This window comes from Perognathus longimembris, chromosome 21, assembly GCF_023159225.1.
Source record: "Perognathus longimembris pacificus isolate PPM17 chromosome 21, ASM2315922v1, whole genome shotgun sequence".
In the NCBI taxonomy this organism is placed as follows: Eukaryota; Metazoa; Chordata; class Mammalia; order Rodentia; family Heteromyidae; genus Perognathus; species Perognathus longimembris.
The window spans coordinates 4,105,568-4,120,919 of NC_063181.1; the positions used below are offsets into that span (position 1 = coordinate 4,105,568).

General features: G+C 44.2%; 1 protein-coding gene and 1 long non-coding RNA gene across 2 annotated transcripts in view; both read left to right on the forward strand.

Annotated features, from left to right (window-relative positions):
- Xkr6 (XK related 6) overlaps nt 1–15,352 on the forward strand; it is a 146,684-nt gene that overhangs the window by 14,839 nt on the left and 116,493 nt on the right. The gene's annotated exons all lie outside the window — the stretch shown is intronic.
- Nucleotides 7,163–10,350, forward strand: LOC125339277. The gene is made up of 2 exons (XR_007208519.1): nt 7,163–8,669; nt 8,898–10,350. It is a non-coding gene; the product is annotated as an uncharacterized LOC125339277 (long non-coding RNA).

The window sequence follows — 15,352 nt, forward strand, 5'->3', positions numbered from 1 at the left end:
GGCATAAAAATTCTTAAGATTGTCTAAAAATTTTTCTTAAAAGTTGTTAAATATCTAAATGTGACTCAAGTGCAAAATTGAACTTAAATAAAAATAGGGACCCACCATCAGAGGCATCCCAGGTGCAGTGCCAGTCCCGTGGTGCTCCTGACTGGGTGAGTTAGCGGCCTTCATCCACCAGCTTGCTCACTAGAGGAAGTGGTGTAGCATTGCTTATCGTTGGAACAGCTTCATGGAGGAGGATATTACTGCTCTGTGGGTCGCTGAGAATTAAGAGTTCATACAGTCTTAATACAGTGCTGACTGAAATAGTGAGAGCTTACCAAATGTGAGATACTCAAACCGTTTTTACCCAACCCACAGTATTGAAATGTCTACCCTTCATTGGTAAGTTGCTTCCTGGCCAAGTTTCCTTTTTTTAAATAAATAACTTTATTCAAGGTGCCTTGAAGAAAGAAGTATATTCTCCAAATAATGATGCAGCAGTTTTAGGGCGGGAGACATAACTCAGTGGTAGAGTGCCTGCATAATAGGTTGTGAGTTCAAACTCTAGCGCTGTCTTTCCCCCAGAGACACACAACAGGGTTCAAGAAGTTATAAATGTGTATTAAGTATGTAAATGAAACCTGGAGAAAACTAGTCATCTCGTAATCTATTTACATGTTGATGTCTGCTTATATAAGACTATGTCCAAGAATAAATTAGGCAAGCACATACTGTCTGTCTGGAAATGAAAACATTGTGGAGCACTAAAGGAGCCTAAAGCAAAATGAATGGATGAATGAATGAATGAGTGAATGAGTGCTTTTTTTGTAGTACTGGGGTTTAAATTCCAACCTTAGGTTTGCTAGACAGACACTCTTAGCTGAGCCACATCTTCAGGTCAGTGTTTTGCTTTTTAAACTTTACCGGGGCTTGAACTTAGGGTCTGGTCATTGTCCTGGAGCTTTAGTGTTCAAAACTAGTGCTCTACCACTTTGAGTCACAGCACCATTTTGTGCTTTTGGGTAGTTTATTGGAGTTTCCAGCCTGAGCTGGCTTTGAGCCTCAGTCCTCAGATCTCAGCCTCGTTTGCAGCTAGTACTACAGGCATGCTTATTATTTTTGAGATGGGCTGGTGCTTCTTGCCTGGGAGCAGGTCTGGACACAGTCCACCTGTGTTAGGTTCCATGATTACTAAGGTAACACTTGTGTGCCACTATGTTCAGCTCTTCATTGAAAAATGGTCTTGGGAATCTTCTACTCTGGCATTAAATCTTGACCCAAGTAGCTAGGAATGCAGACGAGCCACTCATGCCCAGCATTTTTAAATTTCTGAGGGAGGATTTTGAGGCCTAGGCTGGCCCCAGACTTGCAGAGGGCTGAGTTACATTTGTGTGCCACCACACAGGGCTCTAAAAATATTCTGTGTGAGCTTTTAGGAAAGAAAATTCCGAAACACCATACATGGGTAAGGTTTTTTATTTTTTAAGGGGAGAGGGGTACTGGGGTTTGGGAACTCAGGGCTTTGGGTTTGCTAGGCCAGCACTCCACTGCTTGAACAACCCCTTCAGGCCTTTTGCTCTTTTTTTTTTTGTGCTATTTTTGAGATAGGGTGTTGCTTTTTGCTCGGGCTGACCTGGACTACTGTCTTGGTATTTAGTTTCCTGCCATAGCTAAGATGACAGGTCCTTGCTACTGGTTCCAGCTATTGGTTGAGATGAAGTCCTACTAGCAGTTTGCCTGGGATGACCTCAAACCTCGATGCCCTCTGTGTAGCTAAGATTACAGGTGTGAGCCACTGGCACTTGGCCATTATAGAAGTTTTTGACTCAAGTCAAGGTTACCACTTGATTTGATGAAGGGAAATATAGAGTATAAATGATTAATCAAAAGCCTTACAAAAATCCCTCACCCATGGCCATTTTTCCATTCATATCTTCTCCAAATTGTAGTGCTCTGACTTCTTGTTCATATAGTATATTCAAACTTGTTCTTTTGGAGACAGAGTTTTGCTATGTAGCCCTCCATAACCTGATACTTCCTTAATAATCCTGGCTTTCCTCAAACTTGTCACCTTTCTGCTACCGCCTCCCGGGTGCTGAATTACACTCAAACTCTTAAACCAAAAGTTGGAAGCTTCATTGACTAGAACTTTTCCAGCTTTATATTTCATGACTTTATTGTGTTTTAGCCCTGGCATTCGTAATGCATTGGTACTACAACACTGTACTTCAACGAAAGCATTCTCTTGCCTTGTAATATTTGTCTTTATTCTTTTGCAACTATAAATTCTTTACCTAGTCCTCAACCAGGCACAATTTAGGGACCATATCCTTTCATTCCCCCAGGGTAAATGTCGGGTCACAGCTGGGAGGACATGATTTTGACATTTAGTTTGAAGAAGCCAAGAATCTTACTTACTAGATATTGTACAATGGATAGGACAGCTCTGTACCACAAAGGATTTTCTAGTCCAAACATCCCTAATGCTAAGGTTATGAAACCCTGGGCCACACTGCACTTTCCACTCTTCTTTAAGTTACAGCCATTCGCTGTGACCTCTTTTAATTTAGATAAAGATGCTCATTTGTAGTTTGAACTTGCTCAGCTAAAGAATTTTTGGCTCTTTGTACTATATTTAAATCTTATTTGTAATGCGTTTTCTTTTGCTGGATTTCTTTAAGGATGGGCTCTATGTCCGATTCATCTTTTGTTTCCTGCAGGCTAATTTGCATATAGTAGAGTGCATTTTTGTGTGGAATGAATGAACACAGGTGGCATTAAAGCACTGTACTCTGTGGATATAGGACATCTAAGAATGGATGAGTGCTGAAGATATGTTAAGGGACAGGGCTTAGGGAGAGGCTCTGCAGTTGAAGCTTGAGTTGGTCTTCCAGGGAAGGATAGGCCTTGAGCCCTAGGGTTTTGGGGAGGAAAAACAAGTGTCAGGGACCTTGCAAACAGCCCCCCAATGCCCTAGGATTTGCTTGTGACAGTTGCCCAGGGTCTGCTGACTCAGGAGGTAGTCTTAACATCTTGTCTTTAAAATGTCAAATGAACTGAAAATCTGTAGAGGCTTATGTTACTCTTTTTGTTTATCTTGGATAAAAAGCCTGATTACTATCCAGGAGAAAATAGCAAGGTAACAGTCTCTTATAAAGAAGATACCTGTTAGCTTCTATACCAACTGTCCATCTTAGAATGCGGTTTCATGGGCCAGATGCTAGCAGCTGTTGTTTGGAGTCACATTTCCTTCTTTTTAGAAAGAAAACAGGGCTATGCCATTATGACTTCATTTTGATTTATCATATTATTGTATAATGACCCCTTTTCCAAATAAGGCCCCATTCTGAGGAATGGTGGCCCTAGGGCTTTCATATATCTTTTTGGAAGACACAGTTCAGCCCTCAAATCCCATGTTCTTTCCTTTCATCTCACAGATTGTGAGGTGACCCATCACCTGTTTGAAAACAAGGCAGTTTGTTTTCTTGAAACTTGGCTATAGTAACTCCTCCAACAAGCAAGCTGTGCTTATGAGAATAGGCTTATGCATTGCAGGTTCTAAGGAAGAGCCTCATAGGATAAGCGGGAAGTGGATTCTGGCCATGCTAGTCCTTGTGTTCTGGCCTAGCTGTTGTTCTTAGCCACATGCTGCACTGATTGGACCGTGGTGGGGTTTGTAATAAAGCACAGAGTTCTTGGAGCCTTACTTTCCCCACCTTTAGGATACCGTAGGAGATCATCTCCCTGACAAGGTGATTACAGCTTGGAGATACTGTGGTTCTAGGATAGGTGTTGGGTCACCATTGTGCTTGTGCCTGTTTGCTCAGTGAGGGTCATCCACCTCCTTCCTCTCTGTCTTCTCAGCCCTGGCCATGCTGGGATTGGCTGGCAGTGGTGCAGTGGGACCCACTGCTCTGCCGGCGGAAACGTCTTGCTGCCAGGGGGTCAGAGTTTTGCCCAAGACTTGACTACTTAAAAATAGTCTCCAGGAAGTTGGCCAGATGAGGTCTATTGCTCTGATCTAGAAGCTTCTGGAGTTTTCTTCCAGAAAGTTCCTGTAACTTGACAGTCGTATATCTGCTGCAGTGTAGAACTGGAGCGCCAGCGTGCTGGAGCCCCTCACTGCCTCCCACCCCAGGCGTGCACAGGAGCCCTGCATTGAGGCGGCGGGGCAGCCCCTGGACGTCGAGAGGAAGAGTTTGCTAGAAAAGTTAGCCTTAGCTTTTTAGAATGGCATCTGCTTTATATATAAATAGAGGGATATTTAATAAAAACATCAGTTTGCTGATCTATTTGAAACCACTTTTTTCCTTCCAAGTACCAGTGTCACTTTATTCTTGACTTAGTTTGAATACAGCATGCTCATTTATCATTTATTTTGTGAGACAGGCCACCAGTTCTGTAAATTGGAAATGATAGTACTCGTTTTACTAATCTTAAAGTAGTTGTAGCACGCAAAAGAAAGGACTTGTCATTTGCAATAGGTAGTTTCCCAGGTTGATTTCCATGGCAAGGTTCTTGAGGTTTTGGAAGCTTTAAAGATGCTCGTGCCAGGGCAGTGATGGCCATTCAGGTTTGGGAATAGAACACCAGCACCGGGAGCCTGGTGAACCTCAGCTTCATGCGCTCTGCTTCCTTCCATTCACAGATGGTACCGTGCAGTGGGTCCCATGCTTAGGGGTCAGAAACGAGGCTGCTTTGTCAAGGCTTAAATGAAGATGGAGGTCTTGCTTTGGGGGGCTGTGGGGAATGATAACGCGCAAGCCTGTGTCCTTGCCCCCTTTTGCCCCTTTTGCACCCCGAGAATGGCGGTGAAGATCATCTTTGGGCACCGCTGGCACTGTGTTTGGGAAGCCTGGAGAGCAGGTGGAGGGGCAGTGGGCCTGGTAGGCAAAAGACTCACAGTGTACAAAGCTGAGAAGGCGGCAATTACTCAGTGATGTACGAGAGAGAACCAAGCATGTGTAGGTGATCAGAAGTTAAAAATTATTTTTTGAGTCTTTGGAGGTAGGGAATCTGAAGCGTGGATGTTGTGTGAGACAGCCAGACTGCCTGGGTCACCTGGGGACTGTGGTTCAGTGTTCTGCCCTCCACAGGTGGATGTGGCGGGGTTGAGAAGCTCACGGACTTGGGTTGCCCTTCCTCCTTTCACTGGCTCTCCTGGGCTTCAGGTGAGAGCTGTGGCTGGCAGAGTTGCCAGGTCAGGTCCCTGTCCTGTGCATGCGTAACCTCGACCCAAGGACGGCACTTTGTGTTCTCAGCAACAGTCACAGCCACTTTGTTCCTTGCATCAAAGGAAAGAACAGAATGCCTAATTATGATAATCTTCTAATAATTACAATATGTTGCATTCATTTTCTTTTAAAAATCTATTTGAGTAACTACTAGCCTTCAGAAGATGTTGGAAAATAGTATTTAGGCAGCAGCTGGCAGTTAGTTACTCATGCTGGAGTCTGCCCAAAGTCTGCTCCGTGTGCAGAGGCCGTCCCTGGCCTTCCGTCCGGCGCGGAGTTCCTGGCTGCTACGCAAGCGCACTCTGAAGCAGCTGCTTGCACGGCAATGCTCAGTTGCGTCTCTGTGCGTGGTTTGAATGTGGGGGCCTGGTGGATGTCGGCTGCCAGCTGGGAGAAGCAGTACCCACACTCATGGAGAGGCCGTGCTGGAGTCTCCACGTGGCTCCTAATGCGGTTGGAAACTCCCCTTGTTTCCTTCAGGGCTGGCAAGCTAAGTGACAGCTGGAGTTGTCTTGCACCACCAGAGCCTTATCTCAGTTGTTTTAATTGGTTGTTTCATTCATTCATTCACTGTTTCGGGTGCTTTACACTTAAGCTCTGCTTCCATCCCATCCTTGTGCCCGTTATTTTGGAGATGAAGTCTCTTTTCTTTCTTTTGCGCCAGTCCTGGGCCTTGGACTCGGGGCCTGGGCACTTGTCCCTGGCTTTTTTTTTTTTTTTTTTTTTTTTTTTGCCATTCCTGGGGCTTGAACTCAGGGCCTGAGCACTGTCCCTGGCTTCTTTTTGCTCAAGGCTAGCACTCTGCCACTTGAGCCACAGCGCCACTCTGGCTTTTTCTATATATGTGGTGCTAAGGAATCGAACCCAGGGCTTCATGTATACGAGATGAGCACTTTACCACTAGGCCATATTCCCAGCCCCCTGGCTTCTTTTTTTGCTCAAGGCTAGCACTCTGCCACTTGAGCCACAGCGCCACTTCTGGCCATTTTCTATATATGTGGTGCTGGGGAATCGAACCCAGGGCTTCATGTAACAAGGCAAGCACTCTTGCCACTAGCCCATATTCCCAGCCCCTGGCTTTTTCTATATATATGTGGTGCTGAGGAATCGAACCCAGGGCTTCATGTATACCAGGCAGGCACTCTTGCCACTAGGCCATATTCCCAGCCTGGAGATGAAGTCTCTTACCTTAGAAAGGCAGCTAACCTTTCTGCCTCGCTTAGCTTTGAACTGGGATCCCCCAAGTCTCAGCTTCCTAAGTTGCTAGGATTACAGGTATGAGCCATGGGTACCTGACTAAATGCTAGGAAATGTGATGTGGTCAACAGGTCAGACAAAAATACTGTTATGGGAAGAATGAAAGAAGGCAGTTCCTTCCCCTCATTCCACAGCATTCGAGAGTAACTGCCACCAGCAAGTAAGGGGGTGTTTTCTACCTTCATGTGTGTGTGTGTCACTCAACTCTTCCATTAATTAGATAGCCGATTGATTCCCAACAATGACTTGTGGTTGTATAATGTTAGTGTCACACACTCATTCTCTTGAGGCAGCAGTGGCATTAAGAAGCTCAATGTGTGTGGCCTAAGTAGCAGAAAATCCCATTAAAGAAGATGCTGGTCCATCTTTGTTGCTTAAAATGGAAGAGCGCTAGCCTTGAGTGAAAAAGCTCAGGGACAGTGCCCAGGCCCCGAGTTCAAGCCCCAGGACCAACCAAAAAAAAAAAAAAAAGAAGATGATGATGATGCTACCCAAGAATGCGCATTATCCAGGTATAATTGGAGTAACAATAGCAACTACTTTTAGTTGAGGTTCTTTTATATACAAGGTATTATTATTTTTACTTTTTTTTTTTTTGCCAATCCTGGGGTTTGGACTCAGAGCCTGAGCACAAGGCTAGCACTCTACCTCTTGAGCCACAGCACCACTTCCAGCCTTTTCTGTTTATGTGATGCTGAGGTATTGAACCCAGGGCTTCATGCATGCTAAGCAAGCACTCTACCACTAAGCCCCATTCGCAGCCCCATGCGTATCTGTCCTTAACACAGTCCTAATTACAGAGGAGTTAGTGACATAACAACATCACACACTTAGCAAGGGATTCCCATGTAGCTAGTTCAGCTTGAGAATTGTTTTCTTTACTATGCTGTCATTTGACAACAGCTGTTCTCTGGAAACTTGTATTTTTAAATCAACACCTTTTGGTCATGAAATCAGTGAAATGAAATTACTGAGGTGTTAAAGACATATATCAGCTGAGAAATGTTTTAGGACTGACTAGAGTCTCCAGTGTACACTGACTGCTTGTAGGCGTCATTTCCCTTTGGGGTTTGCTTTGTTAAAGTAAGTATCTCTCCATAAATCTCGTGCAGGGTTGTATCTGATGCCTCTCTTTGGGGCTCTCATGCTTCTTGGCTTCTACTCCTGTTGAGTAGGCAGACGTATCTGGAGACAGATGTAGAGTCAAGGAAAAGAAGAGCTTTAGAGCTTAAAATTGATTTATGTAAAAGCTTTCTCTGCAGTTCAAGCAAGTAAAAGACAAAAGCACACTCTCCTTTCTGTAGTACAATTCCTTGCAACGGCAGACCAACCCCATTTTATTTGGGGTTAGTATGGGTTATCTGGAAAGCACCCAGAACCACCCCAAAATGCGTTGTATAAGAAGCTCTTATTCAGAAAGGAAACTCTTAACATATGAAGGAACAACCCTGATGATGCCAAGCTGACATGTGTGCCACGGTGCAGTGTTGGCATGGTGAGATTTGCAGCTAGTTTGTTTGTTTTGAAACAGAGTCTCACTGCAATCAGCCTGGCCTGGAATTGAACTCCTCCTGCTTCAGCCTCCCACATGCACCACGCCCAGCTTGCAACCAGCTCTTCACCTCTGGGTGTTAGCAGCGAAACAAGCAGTATGTCTTGCACTGATTCTGTTTTTCCTTAAAATTAACTGTGCATGTGTGTTTGTGCAGATGCATGCACACTCATGAGTGTGCTTGGTGTGCACAGGCACTGGATTAAAGAACCAGCAGAGCTTTTTCAGGTAGATTTGTTGCATTGTGTGGTCAGCCACACTTGCACAAGCAGATTTTTCTTAGCTTCCCTATCGTCTACCTGACTAGGTATGTGACACATGAAAGGTGTAGTTGAGAAATGAATGTAAAGATAACAGTGCTTCAGCTCTTTATTATTATTATTATTATTAATTTCTAAGGTAGAATTTTCTAAACATTACCTGGATGTAAGATTTTTAGGTTGCTAATCTGTAGTGGCCTCTGTGAAGAGTGATAAAGAACAAGATGTAGTTTTTCTTTATAACAGTGAAGGTTAACAATCAGAGCTCCTCTAACTCATTTAAATCTCAAAGAGCTCTTCTCAATTGTTGCTGAACATTCATAAGCAGGAGTTTGGGGAATGAACAGCGTGGATGCTGCTGCCGCCCCTCCCCTCACTGAGGTTTTTTTTTTTTTTTTTTTTTTTTTGCCAGTCCTGGGGCTTGGACTCAGGGCCTGAGCACTGTCCCTAGCTTCTTTTTGCTGAAGGCGCACTCTGCCACATGACCCACAGCGCCACTTCTGGCTGTTTTCTATATATGTGGTGCTGGGGAATGTTCGAACCCAGGGCTTCATGTATGCAAGGCAAGCACTCTTAACCACTAGGCCATATCCCCAGCCCCTCACTGAGGTTTTGTTTCAGTCTGGTAGTGTAGTGGCTCATGTTTATAATCCAGGAGGCTCGGATTGGAGATCACCATTTGAGGCAAGCCATGGCAAAACAGTTCCCAAGACCCCTCAACCAGTAAAAGCTGTCATCCCAGCCATGCAGGAAGTATAAATAGGTGAATCATTGTCCAGGCATAAATGTGAGACTGTTAGAAAAAGAACTTAAGCTAGGACATAGCTTAAGTGGTAGAGCCTTTTAAAAAGAAAGATGTTTACAGCTATTGATTTCCCCTGAGCACTGTTGTGTGTTCTTTTATACCTTCATTTTCATACCTTTCATTTATCTCAGGTTATTTTCTCTGACTCATTAGTAATTTAAAAGTGTGAGTTTTCTTGGCTTGTTTTTTTTCCCCCTTTGCTTTTGATTTCTAGCTTCAGTGAGGCTTTGTGGTTAGAGAATATGCTTTGCATGATTTCAGTCTTTTTTTTTTTTTTATTGAGAGTTGTTCTGTGGACTGATAAGGACTTCCCTGGAGACTTTCCTGTGTACACTTTTGAGGAATGTGTGTCTGTGTGTCAGTGTCTGTCTCTCTCTGTGTGTTAGATCTAGGTGTATGTGTTGCTCAGAAGCTGGTTTTCCTTATTTATCTATGTCCTATTAAGCAGTTCTGTCATTGAAAAGATGTTAAAGTCTGCTATTATGGAATCTTCTGTGTTTTGTTCAGTTCTGTCAGTGCTTGCCTGTTCTGTTTTGCAGCTGTTTCTGGTGCATTTTATCCTTTTGGCGAATTGATCCTTTTATCCATACGTAACAGTTTTCACGTCCACTCAGTTTTCATGGCTTGTTGATACTGAGCATGCTTAACAAAGTTGTTTTAAAGTCTTTGTATTCTAAGTACAGTGCTTTCTCAGGAATGCTTTCTGTTACTTAATTTTGTGCCTTTGAGTGGATTCTATTTTCCTGTTCTTTGTATGCCCTGTTCTTTACTTAATTTTTTTTAAAACTTTGAAAACCCGATGTCTAAAAATTAGAATGTTGTGTATTTGTAGATAAGTCTATTCCCAAGTTTTGCTTTTCTGTTTCTGATCATTGATAGTTATAGTATTCTTTGTGTGTGTGTGACTTCCAAACAAATAACACAAACACCTAGTGCTTGCAGAAAGGCCCTTCCTTGGGACCACTTAACATTCACCTAAGATGAAGAAGCTTGAGGTTTTCTCATGTTTCTTCTGAGTGCGTGTCACACTCTGCAAGTACCGTGGGTTTTGAAATTCTCCCATGTATATGGTGCACTCATGTTGTTGGTCTATTTTATGTCTTAAATGTGTGGTATTTTTACCTCAAGTTTCTTTAAACTATATTTTAAACAACCATGCTTTTCTAGCAAGGGCGAATGTTCAGTTGGGCGAACAGAATGTGCACCTTGTGTCTATCCTTCATGTATCTCTCACAGATTGGGATAGAGTTACCTAGGGGTTTGGAAAAATAAGTCAGCTTTGCTGCTCTCTGTAGTTGGCCTCTTTGTGACTCGGTGTCTGTTGGTTGCTGTGAGCCTTCATTGCTTGTAGAGTTCTGATAGAGTTCGTTCTGGCAGTTGGTTCACAGTTCTGGTTCAGTCAGTCCTGGCGGTTGGTTCCTGATCTCTGGGTGCTCAGGTTGGGGAGGCTCAGCACTCTGAACTGCCTGCTCTGCCATTTCCCCACTTCACCCTGTCTGAGTCCTGTAGGATTCATTTCAGAGCCCACCAAAAACATTTTCTCCATGACTGTACACGTGGTGCTGCCTGTCCCATTCAGACCCTCTTCGTGTATACATGGCATTTGCCTGCTATTCTCATTTCTCACTATAGCTGCTACCTGAATGCTAGTGTTTAGGTTTCCTCTCCTAATGTTAACTATAAAATGTTAGAAATCAAACAAAAATGTTGGTTCTGTCTTAGACCATTCAAAGCTACTACAACAGACTACTGCCATATTCTGAGTCACTTAGGAATGAGGTAATTTCTCATAGTTCCATTGGCTGGGAAGAGGTATGGACTTTCTTCCCATAAGCGGAGAAATCCAGATAAAGATGCTGGAAGAGGTGTCTGCTATCTGGTGAGGACTGACCACCTTTATAGTTGAGAGATGGGTTTCCTCTCACTGGTCTTCACATGCCGAAAGGGCAACTTTAGCTTCCTCAGGTCTCTTTAAGGGTACTAATTCCACTTAGGGTTCTATCTGCATGGCCTGGACACCTCCTAAAGACCCTATCTCAAAGTGCCATCACCATGGGAGTTAGGATTTCAGCTTATGAATGTTCATACCGTAGCAAGTGTCTCGTGATATTCATGACATTTCAAGGCCAGGGTTTTAGATTTTTTTTCCCCCTGTGAAAGTATGTTTTCAAAAATGACCCAACAGTAATTTGATATATATCCACAACTTTACAGTTACGCGTTTACTGACAAACTGTAAGGGGGAAGTGCAGCAGGAAGTCCCTTGCCTTATACCAATGCTGTGCTAGTAGGCTTCCCAGCCTCTGGAGCCACGGACCAAACTCCCGTTACCTCTGTGTTACTTAGTCGTGGCTGTTGTGTTACAGCAACAGAAGTTGAACTCGGACAGTCCATTTCAGTAAGAGTTTGAGGTCCTTGAATGAATGAATAGTGGAGCCTTTTGGTACCGGATTGGGATTCATTATTAACTTTGAGGAGTGTAAGGTAAGAGTGAATACACAACACTTATTCTCAAATGAGTTGGGATTAAAAAAGAAAACAGTTGCTACTAAATCCTGATGTCTATTAACTGACCCTAAGGAAGCTCTTCGGTGAGTGTGCCTACACATCCCAGCCTCTTCCTCATCTTATTTGGCTAGGTGCAAACCAGAAACATGATTTGGCTAAACTTTCTCCTAAAAAGCACAGAGGGTTTCACTCTCACTTCCCTGCTTTAAATAGTTTCTGGCGAGGGAAAGGTGGGATTACTTCCTATTGACATGTTGCTTAGAGGGATTTCTCCTGTCCAAGGCATGTCCCACCAGAGCACTTGGGTGTACTTAATAGCGCACACTCTCTTCTCTGAGCCTCTCCCATTAGTGAGGCGAAGTGGGGAGTAGGTGGGTGGAGGGACCTACTGCGCATGTAAGTAAACCAGGCTTTGGTGCTTACCTAAGTGACGGTGTTGGTACGGGAGACAGTGTCAGGTATCCACTGCCGATCTAGCGTCTTTCTAATAGTTCAGTGGATATTAAGGCACAATTATGAGCTGGGTGCTGGTGGCTCACATCTGTAATCCTAGCTATTCAGGGGGCTGATACGTGGATTTGCACTTGGAAGCCACGCCGTGCGGCCCCACGTGCAAGCCTTGGACTGTGTGTAGACGCGAAGGCGCCCCTCCCCCTTCTCGGCTTAAATCAGGACCCAGGACGCGCGGGCGTTCTCGGGAAAGCTGCTCGGAATTCGGCCGATGTAATCAGGGGCGGGGTTTATATGACAGTGACGGCGGCAGGAAGGGGAGGGATTTGGAGTGGCTAACTAGGCCCGGCGATAGGCTGATGATGAGCTGTCCATCACAGTGACGTCACGGAACTGCCCCCAGAGGCGGAGATCACAGCCCCCAGGACCGGCCCCTGGGTCCCGCCCGGTGCCATTTTGACATACACGTGCTCCAAGACGGGAGGCGGGGCTAGTTAGAGCCGCCTTTCCGGTTCGGGACCCGGGGGAAAAGGTAGGCGTGGCTAACAGCCACGCAGCCCCAGGGTGGGAGAAGGGGTGGCCTCTCGGGACTGCCCCCTCAATGCCAAGCAGATGCCCAACACCCCAGGAGGAATGTCAGTGAGACTCAATTAACCACCAAAAAGCCAGTAGTAGAACTGTTTCAAGTGATAGGGTGCTAGTCTTGAGCAAAAAAGCTCAGGAACAGTGCCCAGGCCCTGAGTTCAAGACTCGGGACTGACTGACACACGCATAGACAACACACACACACACACACACCACAGAATGTATGTTTAGAAACTTGTGGATGGAGAAGTCAAAATCCTTATTATAATTTAGCGTATTTGTTTGTATGTGCATGCACTTATGTAGGTATATATACTTTCTCTTTGTTTGTTGCATATTGACCATATGTACATAGCACCTTTAAAAACAGCAACGTAAATCATGTGCCCCTTGACTGTTTATCCCCCTTCCTTTTTTTTCCTCTTTCTTATCTTTCACTTCCTCTACAGGAATCTGTAGGAGAGAAGATTTGTAATTGCATAAATGTAGGGGCAGTTACACTGAGGAGAAAAGGCTAACGAGAGCTCTGAGTGAGTTCTGGGAAGAGTTGAACCCTAGGGGTGGAGAGGAGGAGGAGAGGAAAGTCTAGTAATTGACCTCATTCCTAGCATGGCAGCTATGACACTCCATTGCAGAGTCTGATTTTGTAAAGGATCAGAGAATTGTGGGCTCTGCTTGAGGTACTTTCAAACCTTACTGCTATACTGGACGGAGTGGAAGCGGAAGCCTGTGGGATGATTCCACTTTCTGGCCCTGAATAGGCCTTCGCAGTAGGGAAGCAGGGAGGAGGCGGTGCTGGCAGGGCCGCACTTGCTCTCCCATTGTAGACAAGGGTAGCAGGCTTGACACTAGCACTCTTATTTTCACTTCAGCACTCTGAAGCCTGTGTGTGTCCCTTACTAAACTAGTAGGGCCAACGGATGGTTGTCTTTTTGATGTTGCTTTAACTTTGGTCCTGCCTATATTTTTCAGTGAAGGCGAGGGCAGGGACCACAGAGAAGGTTTAGAAGAAAAGCACTCGAGTAAGCTTACTGAACTCTCTCCGCTTTAGTTCCTCACCTGTTAAGTGAGAAAACAATAACATGCCCTAATCATGGGTAAAATGAAGGAGTTAATGGGCTCAGTACCCAGCACAAAGGAAATAGTATTTTAAAGCTGTTAGAAACTGGCAAAATGGGCAACAAAACAGTCACATCATGCAACCACAGAGTGGATTCTTTTTGGTTATTAGTTCTTAATTTTTGCCCTTGGCTTTATTATAGGATTGAATTCTGCTTCATGCACATTTGTCTTGTGCAGATAAGAGGAAAAACTTAAATATAATGACCAAGGCAAGACTTTGAACCCAGTCAGGGCTTGAAAAATTACAGTAGTGGTCAGAAACACAGCCAGTTTTGTTCTCTCTGTGACAGAAATTACTAGACATAAATGCATATGGAAATATACTACAATATGTAATTTTGGGCAATACAAGCAAGACATGTATGCCCACGTAAATACATGCACACAGAAACATACATGCTGTTCTATAGAGGGTCTTGATTTTTAGAATCACTCTTTTCTATTCACAAATACTGTTCTTTCAACAATTGTGTCTTAGTATCTTCTGAAATATTACTAGTGGAAGCCTGAGACTGTCTCATAGACCAACATCATCGCCTTTTTAATAAGGCATTGGCCTTTTTTTTGCTAATCTGTGAATAGCAAACTGTTATTTAGTTATTTATTGAGAGTGCAGGGGGTTGAATTCAGGGGCTCATGCTTGCCATAGAGGCGCTTTACCACTTCATCCACACCCACACCCTCAGCTTGAAAGCAGGCTGATTATTAGAATGGACCCTCAGAGATTATGGCTTCATATTTCCTTGCAGTTTTTATTAAATGTATTGACTCATGACCATTTTAGATGATTCTGATGGTTAGAAAATGCTTCTAGGATGCATGAGGAACAAATTGATCGGCTATCTTGTTTTCTTTCTAAGGAAGACTTGCTTTATATAACTTGCATGATATTTTTGGAGATTGATGGATTTGACATATTAGCTAGACTGTGAGTGATGTAGGAGGTTAGTGTGTAGAAACGTCTGTGGTTGTTAGTGTGCTCCTACTCTAATTCTCATGGAATTTGGCCATTGGATGAGACCTTGTTATGGGTCTTCCTGTCAGACTTTCTCGGTGCTGTGACAAATGCCTGAGATAAATACCTAAAATACCTAAGATTAATAAAAAGGAGGAAAGATTGGTTTGAGGTCCAGGGCCAGGCAGGACATCGTGGTGGTGGGAGCCTGCAGAAGGGGAGGAGCTGTTCTCTGTGGGGTGGCCAGGAGGCAGGGAGCCAGCCAGCCGGAAACCTGGCATTAGGACCGAGCTGTTGACTGACCTGCTTGCTCCAAGCAGGCCCCGCCTCCAGAAGTTTCCATCCCTTCTCAGTAATGCAGTTAGACTAGGAATCCATCAGCGGATTAATAGCATGATTAGACCAGAATGCTAATGATCCAGTGTCTTCATAAAAGCCTCTCAGCTGACAACCTGGCTTTAACATGTGAATCTTCTGAGGGACAGTTCATCTCTGTATCATAGTGGTCATCATGGTTTCAAGGGCTACAGAAACCATTGTAATGAACCTGGTTTATTATGCAGTTCCTTTTCCTGCTTCAAGTGTCAGCCAGCTGACTGCCTTAAAACTTAGAGGGCCTATTGGTTGTCCTATTTTGTA